At 44.8% G+C, this 14,800-nt stretch overlaps 1 protein-coding gene across 1 annotated transcript in view; it reads left to right on the top strand.

Annotated features, from left to right (window-relative positions):
• Positions 1-14,800, top strand: part of LOC122931070 (zinc finger protein 773-like) — a 426,553-nt gene that overhangs the window by 116,386 nt on the left and 295,367 nt on the right. The window lies entirely within an intron of this gene.

The raw sequence follows: 14,800 nt of genomic DNA, 5'->3' as shown, positions 1-14,800 counted from the left end.
TTTGCAAAAAAAACGACATCCATATATGAATTTTTCGCCAAATTTATTGTTCTACATGTCTTTGATAAAAAAAAAATGTTTGGGCAAAAAAAAAAAAAATGGTTTGGGTAAAAGTTATAGCGTTTACAAACTATGGTACAAAAATGTGAATTTCCGCTTTTTGAAGCAGCTCTGACTTTCTGAGCACCTGTCATGTTTCCTGAGGTTCTACAATGCCCAGACAGTGGAAAACCCCCACAAATGACCCCATTTCGGAAAGTAGACACCCTAAGGTATTCGCTGATGGGCATAGTGAGTTCATAGAACTTTTTATTTTTTGTCACAAGTTAGCGGAAAAGGATGATGATTTTTTTCTTTATTTTTTTTTCTTGCAAAGTCTCATATTCCACTAACTTGCGACAAAAAATAAAAAATTCTAGGAACTCGCCATGCCCCTCACGGAATACCTTGGGGTGTCTTCTTTCCAAAATGGGGTCACTTGTGGCGTAGTTATACTGCCCTGGCAATTTAGGGGCCCAAATGTGTGAGAAGAACTTTGCAATCAAAATGTGTAAAAAATGGCCTGTGAAATCCGAAAGGTGCACTTTGGAATATGTGCCCCTTTGCCCACCTTGGCAGCAAAAAAGTGTCACACATCTGGTATCGCCGTACTCAGGAGAAGTTGGGGAATGTGTTTTGGGGTGTCATTTTACATATACCCATGCTGGGTGAGAAAATATCTTGGTCAAATGCCAACTTTGTATAAAAAAATGGGAAAAGTTGTCTTTTGCCAAGATATTTCTCTCATCCAGCATGGGTATATGTAAAATGACACCCCAAAACACATTCCCCAACTTCTCCTGAATACGGCGATACCAGATGTGTGACACTTTTTTGCTGCCAAGGTGGGCAAAGGGGCACATATTCCAAAGTGCACCTTTCGGATTTCACAGGCCATTTTTTACACATTTTGATTGCAAAGTTCTTCTCACACATTTGGGCCCCTAAATTGCCAGGGCAGTATAACTACGCCACAAGTGACCCCATTTTGGAAAGAAGACACCCCAAGGTATTCCGTGAGGGGCATGGCGAGTTCCTAGAATCTTTTATTTTTTGTCGCAAGTTAGTGGAATATGAGACTTTGTAAGGAAAAAAGAAAAAAAAAAGAAAAATCATCATTTTCCGCTAACTTGTGACAAAAAATAAAAAATTCTAGGAACTCGCCGTGCCCCTCACGGAATACCTTGGGGTGTCTTCTTTCCAAAATGGGGTCACTTGTGGCGTAGTTATACTGCCCTGGCAATTTAGGGGCCCAAATGTGTGAGAAGTACCTTGCAATCAAAATCTGTAAAAAATGGCCTGCGAAATCCGAAAGGTGCACTTTGGAATATGTGCCCCTTTGCCCACCTTGGCTGCAATAAAGTGTGACACATCTGGTATCGCCGTACTCAGGAGAAGTTGGGGAATGTGTTTTGGGGTGCCATTTTACATATAACCATGCTGGGTGAGAGAAATATCTTGGCAAAAGACAACTTTTCCTATTTTTTTATACAAAGTTGGCATTTGACCAAGATATTTCTCTCACCCAGCATGGGTATATGTAAAAAGACACCCCAAAACACATTCCCCCACTTCTCCTGAGTACGGCGATACCAGATGTGTGACACTTTTTTGCAGCCTAGATGCGCAAAGGGGCCCAAATTCCTTTTAGGAGGGCATTTTTAGACATTTGGATCCCAGACTTCTTCTCAAACTTTCGGGCCCCTAAAAAGCCAGGGCAGTATAAATACCCCACATGTGACCCCACTTTGGAAAGAAGACACCCCAAGGTATTCAATGAGGGGCCTGGCGAGTTCCTAGAAATTTTTTATTTTTTGAATAAGTTAGCGGAAATTGATTTTTTTGGTTTTTTTCTCACAAAGTCTCACTTTCCGCTAACTTAGGACAAAAATTTAAATCTTTCATGGACTCAATATGCCCCTCAGCGAATACCTTGGGGTGTCTTCTTTCCGAAATGGGGTCACATGTGGGGTATTTATACTGCCCTGGCTTTTTAGGGGCCCTAAAGTGTGAGAAGAAGTCTGGAATATAAATGTCTAAAAATGTTTACGCATTTGGATTCCGTGAGGGGTATGGCGAGTTCATGGGAGATTTTATTTTTTGACACAAGTTAGTGGAATATGAGACTTGGTAAGAAAAAACAAAAACAAACAAAAAATTTCCGCTAACTTATGCCAAAAAAAATGTCTGATTGGAGCCTTACAGGGGGGGGGGGGTGATCAATGACAGGGGGGGTGATCAATGACAGGGGGGGTGATCAATTACAGGGGGGTGATCAATTACAGGGGGGTGATCACCCATATAGACTCCCGGATCACCCCCCTGTCACTGATCACCCCCCCTGGTAAGGCTCCATTCAGACGTCCGTATAATTTTTACGGATCCATGGATCGTATCCGCAAAACACATGCGGACGTCTGAATGGAGCCTTACAGGGGGGTTATCAATGACAGGGGGTGATCAGGGTGATCACCCCCCTGTCACTGATCACCCCCCCTGTAAGGCTCCATTCAGACATCCGCATGATTTTTTACGGATCCATGGATACATGGATCGGATCCACAAAACACATGCGGACGTCTGAATGGAGCCTTACAGGGGGGTTATCAATGACAGGGGGTGATCAGGGTGATCACCCCCCTGTCACTGATCACCCCCCCTGTAAGGCTCCATTCAGACATCCGCATGATTTTTTACGGATCCATGGATACATGGATCGGATCCACAAAACACATGCGGACGTCTGAATGGAGCCTTACAGGGGGGTGATCAATGACAAAGGGGTGATCAGGGAGTGTATATGGGTGATCACCCGCCTGTCATTGATCACCCCCTGTAAGGCTCCATTCAGACGTCCGCATGTGTTTTGCGGATCCGATCCATGTATCCATGGATCCGTAAAAATCATGCGGACATCTGAATGGAGCCTTACAGGGGGGTGATCAATGACAGGGGGGTGATCAATGACAGGGGGTGATCAGGGAGTGTATATGGGTGATCACCCGCCTGTCATTGATCACCCCCCTGTAAGGCTCCATTCAGACGTCCGCATGATTTTTACGGATCCATGGATACATGGATCGGATCCACAAAACACATGCGGACGTCTGAATGGAGCCTTACAGGGGGTGATCAATGACAGGCGGGTGATCACCCATATACACTCCCTGATCATCCCCGTCATTGATCACCCGCCTGTCATTGATCACCCCCCTGTAAGGCTCCATTTAGACGTCCGTATGCGTTTTGCGGATCCGATCCATGTATCCGTGGATCCGTAAAAATCATACGGACGTCTGAACGGAGCCTGACAGGGGGGTGATCAATGACAGGGCGGTGATCAATGACAGGGGGGTGATCAGGGAGTTTATATGGGGTGATCATGGGTGATCAGGGGTTTATAAGGGGTTAATAAGTGACGGGGTGGGGGGGTGTAGTGTAGTGTAGTGTGGTGTTTGGTGGGACTGTACTGACCTACCTGAGTCCTCTGGTGGTCGATCCTAACAAAAGGGATCACCAGAGGACCAGGTAGGAGGTATATTAGACGCTGTTATGAAAACAGCGTCTAATATACCTGTTAGGGGTTAAAAAATTCGGATCTCCAGCCTGCCAGCGAGCGATCGCCGCTGGCAGGCTGGAGATCCACTCGCTTACCTTCCGTTCCTGTGAGCGCGCGCGCCTGTGTGCGCGCGTTCACAGGAAATCCCGGCCCTCGCGAGATGACGCATATATGCGTGACTCTGCGCAGGGCCGCCACCTCCGGACCGCACATCTGCGTTAGGCGGTCCGGAGGTGGTTAAAAAGTGGGTTTTGGCAATTTTCTTAAAAATTTGAAGAATTGATTCTAAACTTCTAAGCCTTCTAACGTCCTAAAAAAATAAAATGACACTTCCAAAATGCCAACATAAAGTAGACATATGGGGAATGTTAAGTAATAAATATTTTATGAGGTATCACTTTCTGTTTTAAAAGCAGAGAAATTGAAATTTAGAAAATTGCAAATTTTCGAAAATTTTGCTAAATTTGGATATTTTTTTATAAATAAAGGTGAAATATAGTGACTCAATTTTATGACTATCATGAAGTACAATGTGTCACGAGAAAACAATCTCTGAATGACTTGGATAAGTAAAGGCGTTCCAAAGTTATTACCACATAAAGTGAGATATGTCAGATTTGCAAAATTAGGCCTGGTCAGGAAGGGGGCAAATGGCCTGGATGGGAAGTGGTTAAAGAGGACTGATGACGTATCCTTGGATTCGTGTGCTGATTTACATCCAGGCTGCACATCCAGTGCGTTGACATTGAACTCCACCATTCTACACCGATCCCGGCCGGGGGGGGTGACTTGCCCCAGGTGTTGAGTTTATCCTGGTTGCAAACCCCCCTAGTGAAGTAAGTGCATTATTAAGAATAATATTATCACCAATATTATTTTATTTTATTCATATATTGGTTTTATTTTATGTTCCATCCATTGTTTTATTGTATCCTATTTTACCTCTCTATAACCTATAATTCACCCCACATGTGAGTCCCATGTGTTTGTGGGTGTTGCAATCTTAAACTTTACCTGCAATACTAATCTGATATTCTTGAGACTGGCGCTCACTCCCTCACGTTTTTAGTGCCAACGGTGCGACACTCTAGGTGGATCCCTTCCCCTTGTTTTCCAACTTGTTCCTGATTCATAGTCGCTTTTCTATGGCGTATATCCTCGTCTACACTAGAGCAGCCTTCTCTATCACATCACCATCATCCCTATCAATTTCTTCACCTTACGGTCCTGCTGGCGCCTCTGTGTGTATCCTTTTCCTTCAAGGACAAAGCATAGTCCTTTGAAGCCCCCCGGATAACCTCCTTTTTTGTTTTGTTTTTCACGTGACTACTACAGGGAGGCAGGGGAGACTCAGCTGGGTTGGGGAGGTGGACAACAGCATGGCGAGTAATGCGGCACTCGTGTCTGCCTCAAATGGCAAGACGGTGGCAAGCATGTAGCGCCAACATGAGACTGCAGTCTAAAGTTGATCAAAACAGCCAATTTTAATTTTAACCAAAACAAACTTTCTTTGATTGGACTTTCACAACGAACAATTGTATTAGACGACCATTGACAGACCATTATCATTTAAAAACAGGTAGGTCATGTTTAATATCTTCGATAGTTGGACAAAAGGTTCCTGAGAAGCAGAAGAGGACTGCAGAGGTAAAAGGCCTTCTAATGCTGTTCAAGATCAATTATCTCCATCAGAGAAGAAGGCAGTGCCATCTTGATGGCCTCCACCAGGTCTATGATCTCTTCCTGTACTGCTGAAAGAGATCTTGAGGTTGACGTAGCCTCTTGGGGCACAGCACTGGAGGATCCCAAGTCGCAGGACAGCAATGAAGCCTGAGGTGTTTGTAGAGGGAGCCACATGCAGGTCCTGTTGGGTTTGCGTTAGGGGACTTGGCTTCATCTAGGATCCAGGCTGCGGGAGTCCTTGTCAACAAATGTTTCTATAGTTAGGGATGGCGGGGGAAGTTGAGAGTCCTTCTGAGTCTTTTCTTTCCCATTTGGCAATAAGGGGTAAAAATTCACCATGTGTTATGCCCCCGGGGTTTAGGAGATCCTCAGAAGAATTAGAATTTATTATAGTACATTTAGCATTCTGCATGCTATGTTTCCAAACTTTCCTAGGGTCCTGAAAGACAAATATGGGCAACACACTTTGGAATAATACCTAGAGGTTTGAGGATGCCTTTTGAATCAGCATTTTTATCTGATACTTGCTTCATAGGTGAATGGCATGTGATTATGGACATGTTCTTCAACCTCATGATAGACAATTTGATTGAGAAGAAGCTTCATTCTCCTATTCATGTATTTAGAAGATTGTACAGCTGCTACAGAGGTTAGATAAACCATTCTCTAGTGGCTGTGCCAGGTTACTGTGACCACCACTATTCTTTCAATAGAGCTGTCTGCTTCATGTACTACAGTGCTAGTTCCAGGGCCTACAGGGAACAGCTGATTGGTGGGGGAGCAGGGTGTCATACCCTCATAGATCAGATCTTACTGCATGGGCAGCACAGTGTGGGGAGGCATTAAGGGGTTTCTCTGCACTCTGTGAGGGGGTACTTAAGAGGGCATAACATCATACTCTGTGGTAGGCACTAAAGGAGCAGCCTACCATCTGAGGGGACACTAAGGGAAATAACCTTTGTGAGGTGTCACTAATGGGACATTTTGATTGTGTTGGGACAGACCTAGGTATATGGACCTTTACAAAAAGTACTAGAGTACCCTTTGTCCTACATGAACTTGCTGATGCAGCAATTAAAAATGTATGACTTTTACTCCCCTGTCTGAAACAATATGTTGAGGAAGAAATGAAAGCTAAAACAAAAGATATGCTAAATAAACAAGCAGGCCAGTTGTACAGCAGAAGGAAGTTATGGTAAGGGAAGGAAATGCGCCATTTGGGAGAAATGGTCTACAAACACTCATGTTACCGTGTAACCAGAGGAGGGAGGAAGATTGGTTATAAAGTCCAACCCGAATGTGTAGTCCTCTGTCAGGGTAACTTGTTATGAGCGAATCCCACACAAGCAGTGACAAAGTCCTGGACATTGGGTTGGGGAGTAGGTAAGGCCACCAATAGCTCCTCAAGATTAGCTCAATGGTCATACAAAGTCCTGGGTGCCCAGCTATATTAGACTTATGTCTCCAGGTGAGGATAAGCCTTCGTCTGGGCTGATGAGTTTATGTCCTCCCTGGAGGAAGCTGAATCTAAGAAGCAGAAACGATGTGAGTTGGGACAATGATGTACAGAGGCTCCGCTACCCGGTCAGCAGGATCAAACAAGAGAGAGAGGGTGTCAGCCTAAGTATTCTTCTCTGCTGAATGGAAATGAAGAAAAAAGTTAAATCGGGCGAAGAACAAGATAAAAACCACTGACCAAAACATTGACGTGTGAATGAGGCTTAAGTCAACCATCTTTTGTGACAAAAAAAAAAAAAAGCCTGCGCTTGCTGTTGAGGTGGATTTCCTGATGAAACCTCTCTCCAGGTTCTCTTTAACATAATCAGACATGGCCTGTGTCTAAGGCCTCATGCCTCCCATTCCACCCCCCCCCCCCCCATCATTGGTGGCAGCGGAGTTCCGATCGGAGTCCCAGTTTAATCGCTGGGGCTCCGATCGGTAACCATGGCAACCAGGAAGCTACTGCAGCCCTGGTTGCCATGGTTACTTAGCAATAGTACAACAGTAGAAGATTCATACTTACCTGCTTGCTGCTGCGATGTCTGTGAACGGCCGGGAGCTCCTCCTACTGGTAAGTGACAGTTCTTTAGCAATGCGCCGCACAGACCTGTCACTTACCAGTAGGTGGAGCTCCCGGCCGGACACAGACATCGCAGCAGCAAGCAGGTAACTATGAGTCTTCTACTATTGTACTATTGCTAAGTAACCATGGCAACCATGACTGCAGTAGCGTCCTGGTTGCCATGGTTACCGATCGGAGCCCCAGCGATTAAACTGGGACTCCGATCGGAACTCCGCTGCCACCAATGATGGGGGGGGGGGAAATGGGAGGCCGCACACTGCCACCAATGTTGTTACTGCTATAGAGGGAGGGGGGGGCCGATGGTGGGCGCACACTGTGCCACCAACGATTTATTACAATAGAGGGAGGGAGGGGGGGGGGCGATGGTGGGCGCACACTGTGCCACCAACGATTTATTACAATAGAGGGAGGGGGGGGCGATGGTGGGCGCACACTGTGCCACCAACGATTTATTACACTAGAGGGAGGAAGGGGGGCCCGATGGGGGGCGCACACTGTGCCACCAACGATATTCAAACTGGGGGGGGTCTGCCCCCTGCTGCCTGGCAGCCCTGATCTCTTACAGGGGAATATGCTAGTACAATTAACCCCTTTAGGTGCCGCACCTGAAGGGGTTAATTGTGCTATCATATCCCCCTGTAAGAGATCGGGTGCTGCCAGGCAGCAGGGGGCAGTCTTGTACAAAGTTTGTAGTGTATTCTAACTAGAAGCGTCCCCATCACCATGGGAACACCTCTGTGTTAGAATATACTGTCAGATCTGAGTTTCACGAAGTAGCTCATATCCGACAGTATATTCTAACATAGAGGCGTTCCCATGGTGATGGGGACGCTTCAAGTTAAAATATACCATCGGATTGGAGAAAACTCCAATCCGATGGTATAAAAGAACTCCAGACTTTACATTGAAAGTCAATGGGGACGGATCCGTTTGAAATGGCACCATATTGTGTCAACGTCAAACGGATCCGTCCTCATTGACTTGCATTGTAATTCAGGACGGATCCGTTTGGCTCCGCACGGCCAGGCGGACACCAAAACGACTTTTTTTTCATGTCCGTGGATCCTCCAAAAATCAAGGAAGAACCACGGACGAAAAAACGGTCACGGATCACGGACCCACGGACCCCGTTTTTGCGGACCGTGAAAAAAAACTGTAGTGTGCATGAGGCCTAAGGCAGAGAAAGTGGATAGACATGGCCACACGTTGGTGTGGTTCCTGGCAGCAGATCCATGGGGCAGTTGTAGAAACAGAGTTTCCACCTCCTTTTTGTCTAAGATGTCTGTGTAGGAAACTTAGGTGGAAGGTAGACCCAGTAAACTCTGGGGATCTTTAGGTGGATATACAGTGGCCAACCAATGGAATTGGCAGTCAGTATCACAGCATAGGATCTTCCCCATGTTACAGTCGATTAAAGGACAATGCTGACAGAGCCATGGCCGTCCCTGTAGGATGGGACTGGTAGACATTGACGGGCATAGAAATAAATCTCTGTGTGTAGAATTCTTACCTGGAGCTCCAGGGGCATGGTAATGTACTGGAGAGGCTCTTGAAACACCACCTCAATTATAGTTATAGTGCTTAGTGTGGATGTATTAATGGGTTACTAAGGCCTGATGTACAAAGTTTCCAGCTGAGCCAGAATCCAGAAGGGCCATTTCGGTAAACTGCATATCTGCGCTGGAGTTTCCCATCTTGAGGGGCAGGACCTGACATATTTCCTGAGTTCTGTGTCAGTCTAGTATATGTTTCTTGAGTTCTGTGACTTGCCCTGGCTGTGCAACATTGACTCTTTTGGATTTGTGCATGTCCTGCCTGTGTCTGGATACTGTGATGTCTGTTTCATTTTGCCTGTGCATTTCTGATATCTGTCCTAGTTCTGTTTGCCAATGATTCCAAGTTCTAGTTCTTGTTTAATCTGCCTTGCTAAGTTTTTGTACCTGGACCTGCTTTGTCTGTCTGTGTCTGAACTGTGTTCTAGAGTTCTGACCCTGTATCGGTCATGTCTGAACTGTGTCTTGAGGTCTGTTCTGCAGATTGTACATGTTTTTTGCTCATTTGTCCTCAGTTTAAGTCTGCCTGTTTCTGTCTGTGTTTCTGGTGCCTTGCACTGGTGGCTCTGATCTAGTGTCTCAGCTGCCAACTACATTGGGACTATTCCAGGTGGTAGCGGTCTGGTGGCTCCCTTGCAATGAAGATCAGATACCTGGGGTTAAAGGGTGAAAACCAGAGGACTGCCAGGATAACACCCTCAGGTCTAGCCTAACGCCAAACCGGTTAGTTGGCACAGTGGTTCCACAACCATTGTCTGTAAGGAAGAAGTGGCAGAGGCTGCATCAGGTGGAGGTGTTGGTGTAGATGCTATGGCAGGTTGTTGCAGTGAGGAATTACATGCGCACTAGCCCTTTAAGAGACAGAGCGAGACCCTGCCGGGCAGCAGGATGGGTGGAGTGGTGCCTGTGCCCGCTTCAGGGGGCAGAATAGTGGTGGGCCTGGACCATCAACATAACACACTGTGTCAGCTTAAAGGTTTGACTTTGGGCTAAGGATAAGGGTGTCCCCTGGTTTTCACCTTTTAAGTCCTATACAGTTATATGGACTTCTCTGCAGGGGAACCACCAGGCCTCTACCTCCTGATGTAGTCTGTTTGACAGCTTATCCACCGGGTTCAAGAGACATCGGGGCAGAGCAAGATCAGAAAAGGGTCAGGTCAGGCATCAGAGTCAAATCTGGGAAACAGTCAGAAGTTGGAACAAGTGCAGGCAAATCTTTTTTGGGGATGTTACAAGGCTTAGAAGTTTAGAAGCAAATTTGAAATTTTGCAGAAATTTTCAAAAACCCAATTTTTAGGGGCCAGTTCAGGTCTGAAGTCACTTTGCGAGGCTTGCTTAATAGAAACCACCCAAAAATGACACCATTCTACTACACCCCTCAAGGTATTTAAAACTGATTTTACAAACCGTGTTAACCCTTAGGTGTTCCACAAGAATTAATGGAAAATAGAGATATAATTTAAAAATTTAACTTTTTTGGCAGATTTTCCATTTTTAATAATTTTTTTCCAGTTACAAAGCAAGGGTTAACAGCCAAACTAAACTCAATATTTATGGCCCTGATTCTGTAGTTTACAGAAACACCCTATATGTGGTCGTAAACTGCTATACGGGCACACGGCAGGGCGCAGAAGGAAAGGAATGCCATACGGTTTTTGGAAGGCAGGTTTTGCTGGACAGTTTTTTTGACACCATGTCCCATTTGAAGCCCCCCTGATGCACCCCTAGAGTAGAAACTCCATAAAAGTGACCCCATCTAAGAAACTACACCCCTCAAGATATTCAAAACTGATTTTACAAACATCGTTAACCCTTTAGGTGTTCCACAAGAATTAATTGAAAATAGAGATACAATTTCAGAATTTCACTTTTTTGGCAGATTTTCCATTTTAATATTTTTTTTACTTTTACAAAACAAGGGTTAACAGCCAAACAAAACTCATTATTTATGGCCCAGATTCTGTAGTTTACAGAAACACCTCATATGTGGTCGTAAACTGCTATACGGGCACACGGCAGGGCGCAGAAGGAAAGGAATGCCATACGGTTTTTGGAAGGCAGATTTTGCTGGACTGTTATTTTTGACACCATGTCCCATTTGAAGCCCCCCTGATGCACACCTAGAGTAGAAACTCCAAAAAAGTGACCCCATTTTAGAAACTACGGGATAGGGTGGAAGTTTTTTTGGTACTAGTTTAGGGTACATATGATTTTTGGTTGCTCTATATTACACTTTTTGTGAGGCAAGATGACAAGAAATAGCTGTTTTGGCACCGTTTTTATTTTTTGTTAATTACAACATTCATCTGACAGGTTAGATCATGTGGTATTTTTAGAGCAGGTTGTCACGGACGCGGCGATACCTAATATCTATACTTTTTTTTTTTTTTTTATGTAAGTTTTACACAATGATTTCATTTTTGAAGCAAAAAAAAACATGTTTTAGTGTTTCCATAGTCTGAGAGCCATAATCTTTTCAGTTTTGGGGCGATTACCTTGGGAAGGGTATGATTTTTGCGGGATGAGATGACGGTTTGATTGGCACTATTTTGGGTGCGTGTGACTTTTTGATCGCTTGCTATTACACTTTTTGTGATGTAAGGTGACAAAAAATGGTTTATTTAGCACAGTTTCTATTTTGCATTTTTTACGGTGTTCATCTGAGGGGTTAGGTCATGTGATATGTTTATAGAGCCGGTCGATACGGACGCGTTGATACGTAATATGTATACTTTTTTTTCACCCTATTTTTACCAATTTTTTAAACTTAATTTGGGGAAAATGAAGTTTTTGTTTATTTTTACTTGAAACTTTACATTTTTTGGGGGAAAACTTTATTTTTTCAACTTTTTTTTTCACTTAATTTTTTTGTCCCACTTTGGGACTTGAACTTTTGGGGGTCTAATCCTTTACAATGCAGTCCAATACTTCTGTATTGGAATGCATTGGCTGTATGAGTAATACTGTGTGTATTACTCATACAGCTTCCGGCCTGTAAGATCCAGGGGGCTGGATCTCACAGGCTCGTCACAGGAAGGAAGTGCGATGCCTTCCTCAGACATCGCGCTGCCTTCCATGCCATCGGGTCCCCCCTACAGCCGCATGGTGACCCGATGGCACCGCTCGCCGCAACTTAGAAAAGACGCAAACCGCAGGTCTGAATTGACCTGCGGTTTGCGGCGATCGCCTACTTGGGGGGTCACGGGACCCCCCGGGCATTTAGCCGAGGTGCCTGCTCAATGATTTGAGCAGGCACCGGCTTCCGATCACCGACCGCTGCGCGGCGGTGATCAGAAATACACAGGGCGTACAGGTACCAGGACATAAGGGCGTACCTGTACGCCCTGTGTCCGGAAGAGGTTAAATATGGGGTATGTGGGGGGAAAAATGAGTGATTACAGATTATCACCTCAGTAGTAGCTACATATGTGAAAATTGAATTTTGAGTTAAAATATGACAGTTATTCTTTAAATATCCAAAGGTGACCAGTGGGTTGTCCCACAAAAGATATTCTACATTTTCCAAACCAGCACCTGACTCTCCATACGTTTGTAATTGCATTGTCCTTTTTTTTCTCTGGGATGATGGCACATGCACATTTCCATCTTTTAACTGCCACCAGCCACTTCTACTCTTAGAAGCTACGACAGTAACAGTGAGAAATCAGCAGCAGAAAGGACACACCCCTGAGTTGTGATAGAGCGAGAACTATTAATATTAATGCAAATTTATATATCAGATCAAAGAGGGACCGAGGGACTTGGGTCAAAAATAGGGACTGTCTGTCACGTTCTGGTGTGGGAGGGAAACACCACATCAAACTTAGGAGGGAAAGGGGTGAGGGAATAAGGCTTGGAAACTAGGGAAAGGAGATGGACACCTCCTAGTAAAACCCTAATCAAAGTCCTGACTGACTACTAGTATGAACAGACTCCAGAGGTAGGCGAGTTCATACACAGGAATACCTAATGTCCTAACTCGCCCTATAGGACCCTAGTACTAATGTCAGGACTGAGACAACCTGTTCCTCCAAAAGGAAGGACGAACAGGAGTCTTCCTCAGGCCTTATTTAATACAAATGACCGGGAAATGCAACACACAAAATAGCCCAAACAAAATACAAAAGGGAAAGAAAACACTTAACTTCAAGTGGCTATGGCAGCACCAGGAACTCAGCCGAGATCCACACACCAGCTATCCACAACTCAAACAGAAGCTATAGACCGCATAGCATTGTGGGAGAAACAACCATTAATAGAGAAGGTTAAATGACCATGTGATTGATTTCACGCTGGAAATCCGATTAATTAGCTGCCACCAACTCTTCGTATTGAATCGGGGCGAAGAGACCCCGGCTAGCTAATCCTAAAGGGAAGAAACGGTTATTTGCAACCTAGCTAACCAATTAACAATGTATAAAAATAAGGCAATGCGGTAGAATGTCTCCTCTGAGGACAGAGCTCTTAGCATAGACCAGATAACCGAGGAACAAGGGCAAAACTGGAACAATGCAATCGTTAGTTTTATTCTAAAAACTATACACAAAAAATATATACATTAAAGCTGACAGATAAATATCCCCGCGAGTCGAACAGATGGGTTGGAGAGAAATAGGTAAGAGGTGGAAGGGAATAGAATTTACTCTGATCTCTGATCTGTGCGAGCAAGGTGAATTACTTCAAAAAAGATTTTAACTCTTTGTGTGCAGGAGAGGGTCTTATGATTTAAAACCGCAATTTTTTCGTATTGCTGAGATCGCGAAGCGTCACAGACCATAATAGCCACACCTGGGTAAAGAAGGTGCGGAAAGCACCAGAAACACCACAGACGTCATTTGAGCCAAACAGAAAACATGTCGGATCAAACCACGTGTTGCCCGTCTCACCGATCTCCTGCCACCTGTCGAGGGAATGTCCGTGACACTGTCCCTCCAAAAGAGGGACACTTAGAGGGTCTGTAAACATTTGTTTGGCTTTGTGATTTCGTCTCTATGTATAATTTGCTAGGCCAGTATTTTAGTGCCCCTGCCGGTATTTTTTCTTCTACCTGCAGTAATAATTGCCAGTATTTTCCATTGTGGGGCACTGATTACTACAGCCTTTAACTCCCTGCCCCCACTTGTGTTAGGAAAAATAATAAACCTCATCTCATCCATTTGATGGTGCCGGGGTCAGGACCTGTGCTCCAGCATTGACTGGATGCAGCAGGACCTGCGAGATGTCATCACGCTGGAGCGCAGGTCCTGTCCTGGGCTTCCAGTGAGTATTTTTTTTTTTTGCACAAGCAGAGAAGAGGCCATTATTAATATTGGGGACCTAATTGGGGTGTTAATATTACTGGGGGGCATTATTAATTCTTGGGGCAGTAATGGGGGCATTGCTATTACTGGGGGCACTAATATGGGCACTATTGATTCTAGGGGAAATGATGGGAGCATTTTTTAATTTCGGGGGGCCCTTATGCGGGCATTAATATTACTGAAAGTCACTAATGGGGGCATTATGAATTCTGGGGGGGCACTAATGAAGGCGTTACTGAGGGCACTAATGGAGGCTTTATTAATTCTGGGAGGCATTAATATTACTGGGGGTCACTAATGGGGCATTACTAATTCTGGGGGGCACTAACAGAGGCATTAATATTATTGGGGGGCACTAATGGAGGCATTACTGATACTGGGGGGCACTAATGGGGGCATTACTAATTCTGGGGAGCACTAACAGAGGCATTAATATTACTGGGGGCACTAATGGGGGCATTAATATTACTGAAAGTCACTAATGTATTATGAATTCTGGGGGGCACTAATAAAAGCGTTACTATTACTGAGGGCAATATTGGAGGCTTTATTAATTCTGGGGGGCACTAACAGAGGCATTACT

The sequence above is a fragment of the Bufo gargarizans genome, chromosome 3 (genome assembly GCF_014858855.1).
Source record: "Bufo gargarizans isolate SCDJY-AF-19 chromosome 3, ASM1485885v1, whole genome shotgun sequence".
NCBI lineage: Eukaryota > Metazoa > Chordata > Amphibia > Anura > Bufonidae > Bufo > Bufo gargarizans.
Note: the sequence above shows the minus strand (reverse complement) of the source record. Positions and strands in the feature narration are given on the sequence as shown.